Consider the following 6000-nt stretch of genomic DNA (forward strand, 5'->3'; position numbering starts at 1 on the left):
CAGATCCAAGCAGCACCTGTAACCTATGCCACAGTTGGCAGCAATGCTGGACCCACTGAGATAGGCCAGGGATTGAACCCACATCCTCCTGCATACTAGTCAGGTTCTTAATGCACTGAGGCACAACAGGAACTCCTCATTTGTAATTTTTTTAACTTTTTATTTATTTTTTTCCACTGTACAGCATGGGGACCAAGTTACACATGTATGTATACATACTTTTTCCTCCCATTGTTGTGTTGCGTTGTAAGTATCTAGACATAGTTCTCAATGCTACACAGCAGGATCTCATTGTAGATCCATTACAAGAGCAATAGTTTGCATGCGTTAACCCCAAGCTCCCGATCCCTCCCACTCCCTCCCTCACCATCCCTGCCCCCGGGCAGCCACAAGTCTATTCTCCAAGTCTATGATTTTCTTTTCTGTGGAAAGGTTCATTTGTGCTGTATATTAGATTCCAGTTATAAGTGATATCATATGGTATTTGTCTTTTCTCTTTCTGACTTATTTCACTCAGTATGAGATTCTCTAGTTCCATCCATGTTGCTGCAAATGGCATTATGTCATTCTTTTTTATGGCTGAGTAGTATTCCATTGTGTATATATACCACATCTCCCTAGTCCAATCATCTGTCTATGGACATTTGGGTTGTTTCCACGTCTTGGCTATTGTGAAGAGTGCTGCAATGAACATGTGGGTGCATGTGTCTTTTTTAAGGAATGTTTTGTCCAGATATATGCCCAAGAGTGGGACTGCTGGGTCACATGGTAGTTCTATATATAGATTTCTAAGGTATCTCCATACTGTTCTCCATATGTAAATAATTTAGTATATATCTCTAAAAGAATTTTTTAAGAAAACATAATATCTAATAAAGTAAAAATTGCAGCTTTAGAACCCATTTAATCTAGGTCCCATTCATTATTGAATGCCCTGCTCTTAATATTTGTAGGTTAGCACTGAAGATTTTATTTCAGGAAGTAAATTATCAGGCAAATTTTAATCAGGAGGAATATAAAGGTCCTCCACACTATACCACGGTTTATCTTTTCTTTCCTAGCACTTTGTCCAAACTTTAGACTGTGTTTGATTCTTGTCTGATAGTTGTCGTCACCTTAGTAACTATTTTTATTTTTGGAAAAAAAAATTGTTTCTTCTGAGTTAAATGTCAGTAGCATATGACATATGAGATAGTAGACTATGGTGATGTAACACACCCCCGAGGTTTACTGTGCAGCCACCAAACTGTGGATTGGGTGATCATTTTTAAGCTGCAGAGAAACTCCCATTGCAGCTGGACAGTGCAATGGAAGGAGGCTGATTTAAAGGAAGAACCCTCAACAAGGAGATAAATCTTGAGAGCAGCTCTTTGGGCTCAGACTTTCTCTCTTGAAGATAACTGGATTAACGTGGATGCTCTCTTCCCCCAGGGAGAGCCTTCCTATGTGCAGCCACTTGGGCCATGAATTCCCAGAGGGGTGGGTTACAGCAAGGTTTAATTCCCCCACAGTACATGCAAACTCACTGAAATCAGAGAGAGAGGGATTTTTCTAAACCATTGTCCCCATTATGCCCTCCTAGTGAGAAAGTCAGGCATAAATTCTGGCCTCACGGAGTGAAGAGGTGCATGAAGGAAAGGAGCCTATTTAAAATTGAAGTCTCTCCATCCTTGAGGTTCCCAAAGGGCCATATCATTGTTAATTTTAGAGTTAAGATGGGACTTGGCACCTGATTATGACACGGGTCCGTGAAGTATACTTTCAGCAGCAGAAATCCAAACATGAGGAGAAGAGCAATACATGAAAGTGCTATTTCTATCAGCCTAAAATTAACTGATAATTATATCCCGATGTCATTCAGCACAGTGAAACGTCTTATCTTAGTGTTAATACCAAGCACATCTGATATTTTCTTTCAAAGATCTATTTCAAATCTATCTATCATTGAACTGATTCATAGTCTCTCTCTTTTCTCCTCATTTTCTCTAATTTAGGGTCTGGATTCTTAATCTTCATTCTGGTCCTGTTCTTTTCTTCCCAAGTATGCTGTCAAGACAAGCTTAGCCACATTATTTACAATAGCCAAGATGTGGAAACAACCTCAACATCCATCGACAGACGAATAGATAAGGAAAATATGGTACATATATACACTGGAATATTATTCAGCCATAAAAAAGAATGAAATAATGTCATTTGCAGCAACATGGATGGACTCAGAGATTTTCATACCAAGTGAAGTTAGTCAGTGAAAGACAAACATTGTATGATATCACGCATACGTGGAATCTTAGAACAGATACAGACCAAAAGACTTTCAAAAATTTATGGTTACAAAAGGGGATGAGATGGGGAGGGGAGGAATGAACTAGGGTTTGGGATTGGCATATCCACACTGTGGTATATGGAATGATTGGCAAACAGGGACCTGCTATAGAGCACAGGGCGCTCTGCCCAATATTCTGTGATAATCTATGTGGAAAAGAATCTGAAAGAGAATGAATGTGTGTATATGTATAACCTAATCACTTTGTTGTACAGCAGAAATTATCACAATGTGGTAAATCAACCATGTTTCAATAAAACTTTAAAAAATGAAAAAAAAAAGACAAGCTTAGCTATTCTAATTGTCTTGATTCTCAGCTTCCTCATACACTTCAAACCACCAACCTCTCCTCTTCCTTCCAATAGCCAATCTTCTCCCTCATTTTCTGTCCAAGTAACATTCTAACGCATATAACAGAACCTGGCAGTAGAAGCTTTTATTTCTCTTTTTTAATAAACCAAGATAATTCTACTAGCAATTTTCACTAGTAAAAGGCACTACCATGTCCTTTTACCCAGTACAGAACCTCAAATGCTTTGTTCTTTTCTCCCATGTTCAATTTTTTGACAAAATGTCTTTCATTCTTTTTATAAAACACACATTTCCTTTATGATGACCTAAGTGTCTATGATACTCAGGCATTTAATTATACAGACTACCATAATCTAGTAAAAGAGTTTATCAATTCTCACCTCTCGCCCCATTAATTCCTCTGGGGATGGGCTACACATCATTAATCACCACATCACCTCTGCTCTGCTCACTTGATAATCCTCAGTCAGATAAGCAGAGAAGAAAGAGTGAACACTTTGGTGTCAAACTGACTTTGGATCTGAGTCTTGGTTCCATTCCTTACTAGCTATGTGACATTAGGAAAGTTGTTTACCTCACTCATTTTGTAGGTGAGAAAAATAAAGGTGAGCATGGTAATAACACAACTTTCCTCATAGCATTGTTACAAGGATCAAGTTAACAAATGTATAAATTACTTGCATGGTGTCTGGTATCTAAGTGTTTAGTATGTAGAAAGTAAATTGAGAAATGACAAGAAACCTAAAGACTAAACTCTAGGATTTGACATTTATCCTACTTTCTTAATCCCTTTCCACCTCTCTCTCTCACACACACACTTCTCTCTCACACACATGTGCATGCGTGCACACGCAGAAGCAAGACGTAAGAGCTGAGTCAATGAAGCAGACAGACTAAATGAACACTGATCCAAGAACTAGCTAGTTACCCAACAGCCAGATCTGACAGAAGAGGTAGCTTCAGAATGTTGAGTACATATCAAATGAAAAAAATGATTAAAAAAAACCTAAATTTGATGTGTTCATAAGTATGTTTATTTCTCATGTTTCTTACTATCTTCTATTTTACTATTCAACTTTCAGCTTTAATCCATTCTCCATGTTCTAAATTTTTATTCAACTACATTTGTCCTCTTGGAAAATCTTCTCACATTTATAAACCAGTGAGTAAGCATTAAACAAATTATTAAGTGACTTATTGCATGGAGAAATGGGAAGGTCTGTGTTAAGTAAACAGATTCTTGGCCTGTGGGAGTTTATCATCTAAAACAGTGAGATAAACAAACTGGAGAGTTAAAGGAATATGTAGTGAAAGTTTTCCTTTCTATTCATGTCCCCCCTTTTCCCTCCAACCCTCCTTGCCACATTTTTAAGTTTCTTAAGAATCTTTCTAGCATTCTTTTATTTATTTATAAGACAATTAGATTGTTTCTCACAATTTTTACATACAAAGTACCATATTACATGTGCTAATCTGTACGTTGATTTTTTTCTTTTTGTCTTTTTGTCTTTTTAGGGCTGCACCTTTAGCATTTGGAGGTTCCTAGGCTAGGGGTCTAATCAGAGCTGTAGCTGCCAGCCACAGCCATACCCACAGCAATGCCAGATCTAGCTGCATCTGCAACCTACACCACAGCTCATGGCAATACCGAATCCTTAACCCACTGAGCAAGCCCAGGGATCGAAACCACAACCTTTTGGTTCCTAGTCAGATCCATTTCCACTGCACCAGAACGGGAACTCCAGTAGGTTGATTCTTTTTAATGAAGCATTTTATTTTAAGGTACTCTCAGAGTCAAACACAGTGGAAAGAGATAATTTAAAGAGATCCTAGGTATCCTTTATCTGGTTTCCCCTGATGCTAACAGCTTACAAAACTATAGCACAACATGACAGCCAGATGTTGACAGTGATTCAACCTGGATGCAGAATGTTCCATCACCACAAAGACTCTATTCTGTCCTTTGATAGCCACACCCACTTCCCACCTACTTCCTCCCCCTCTCTAGCCCCCAGCAACCACAAGTATGTACTCAATTTTCTACAGTTTTTGTCATTTCAAGATTGTTATACAAAGGAAATCATGCAGTATGTAACCTTTTGTCTTTGGCTTTCTTCACCGAACACAATTCTCTGAAGATTCTTTCAGGTTGTCCCACATATCAATAGCTCATTCCTTTTTATTGTTAAACAATGTATCTATACCAAGAAATACCACTTAAGTTTTCACTCAAAAGATATTACTAACTTTTGTCTATTATGAATAAAACCACTATAAACATTCATATAGATGTTTTTATGTGAATATAAGTTTGCCTTTCTCTGGGATATACTCCCAGGAGCCCAAGAGTGCAATTATTGACTCACATAGTCAATTAAATGTTTGGTTTCATGAGAAACTATCGAACTATTTTCCAGCATGGCCATGCCATTTGACATTCCCATGAGCCATGTATGAGTGATCCAATTTCTGTGCATGCTCACCAGCATTTGGCATTGTTGTTGGTTTTTACTAGCCATGATAGGTGTGTAGTGGTAGCTCCTTGTGGTTTTAATTTGCATTTTCCTAATGGCTAATGAATATATGTTTCTGCATTTTTTTGGCAATCTGTAGATCCTCCTCAGTGAAAAGCTTTCTTCATTTTTTTTTTTTTTTGCCCATTTTATATTTGGATTTTTGGGGGGGAGTTCCCATTGTGCCTCAGTGGGTTAAGAATCTGTCATAGTGTTCATGAGGATATAGGTTTGATCCCCAGCCTCTCTCAGTGGGTAAAATATCCGGTGTTGCTATAAGATGCATAGGTCACAGATATGGCTCAGATCCTGGTTTCTGTTGTTGTGGCACAGGTCGGCAGCCGCAACTTTATTCAACCCCTAACCTGAGGACTTTCATATGCCACGGGTGTGGCCATAAAAAAATATATTTTTTTTTAAAGAAAAAGTATATTTGGGTTTTTAAAAATGTTTTGAGTTTCAAGAGTTTTTAATATATTTAAGTTGGATTTATGGTTTGCAAATATTTTCTCCTAGTCCGTAGTTTGTAGAGCTTTCCATCCTCTAATAGAGTCTTCAAAAGGCAAATTTTAAAATGTGATTAAGTCCAATTTATGGATGAAAGTTCAAGCTCCCTATCGATGTACGTCCTCTGATACCACCCCTACCATCATTCGTTTGTGGAGTGCGACCAGCCAGGAAGTCAACTCTCCATACTTAGCCTTTGCTTGTATGGTTGGGGGTGGGGCCATAGTTTTTCCTGTGATATTTGGCTTGAGTAGTTATTATCTTAAAGTTTTTATTCATGCTAAACTGCCCACTTCTTTGGCTGGAGAGTGCAAGATTTTTTGTGCTCCTTTTGGTGTTTCC

Source organism: Phacochoerus africanus, chromosome 2 (genome assembly GCF_016906955.1).
Source record: "Phacochoerus africanus isolate WHEZ1 chromosome 2, ROS_Pafr_v1, whole genome shotgun sequence".
NCBI classification, from domain to species: domain Eukaryota; kingdom Metazoa; phylum Chordata; class Mammalia; order Artiodactyla; family Suidae; genus Phacochoerus; species Phacochoerus africanus.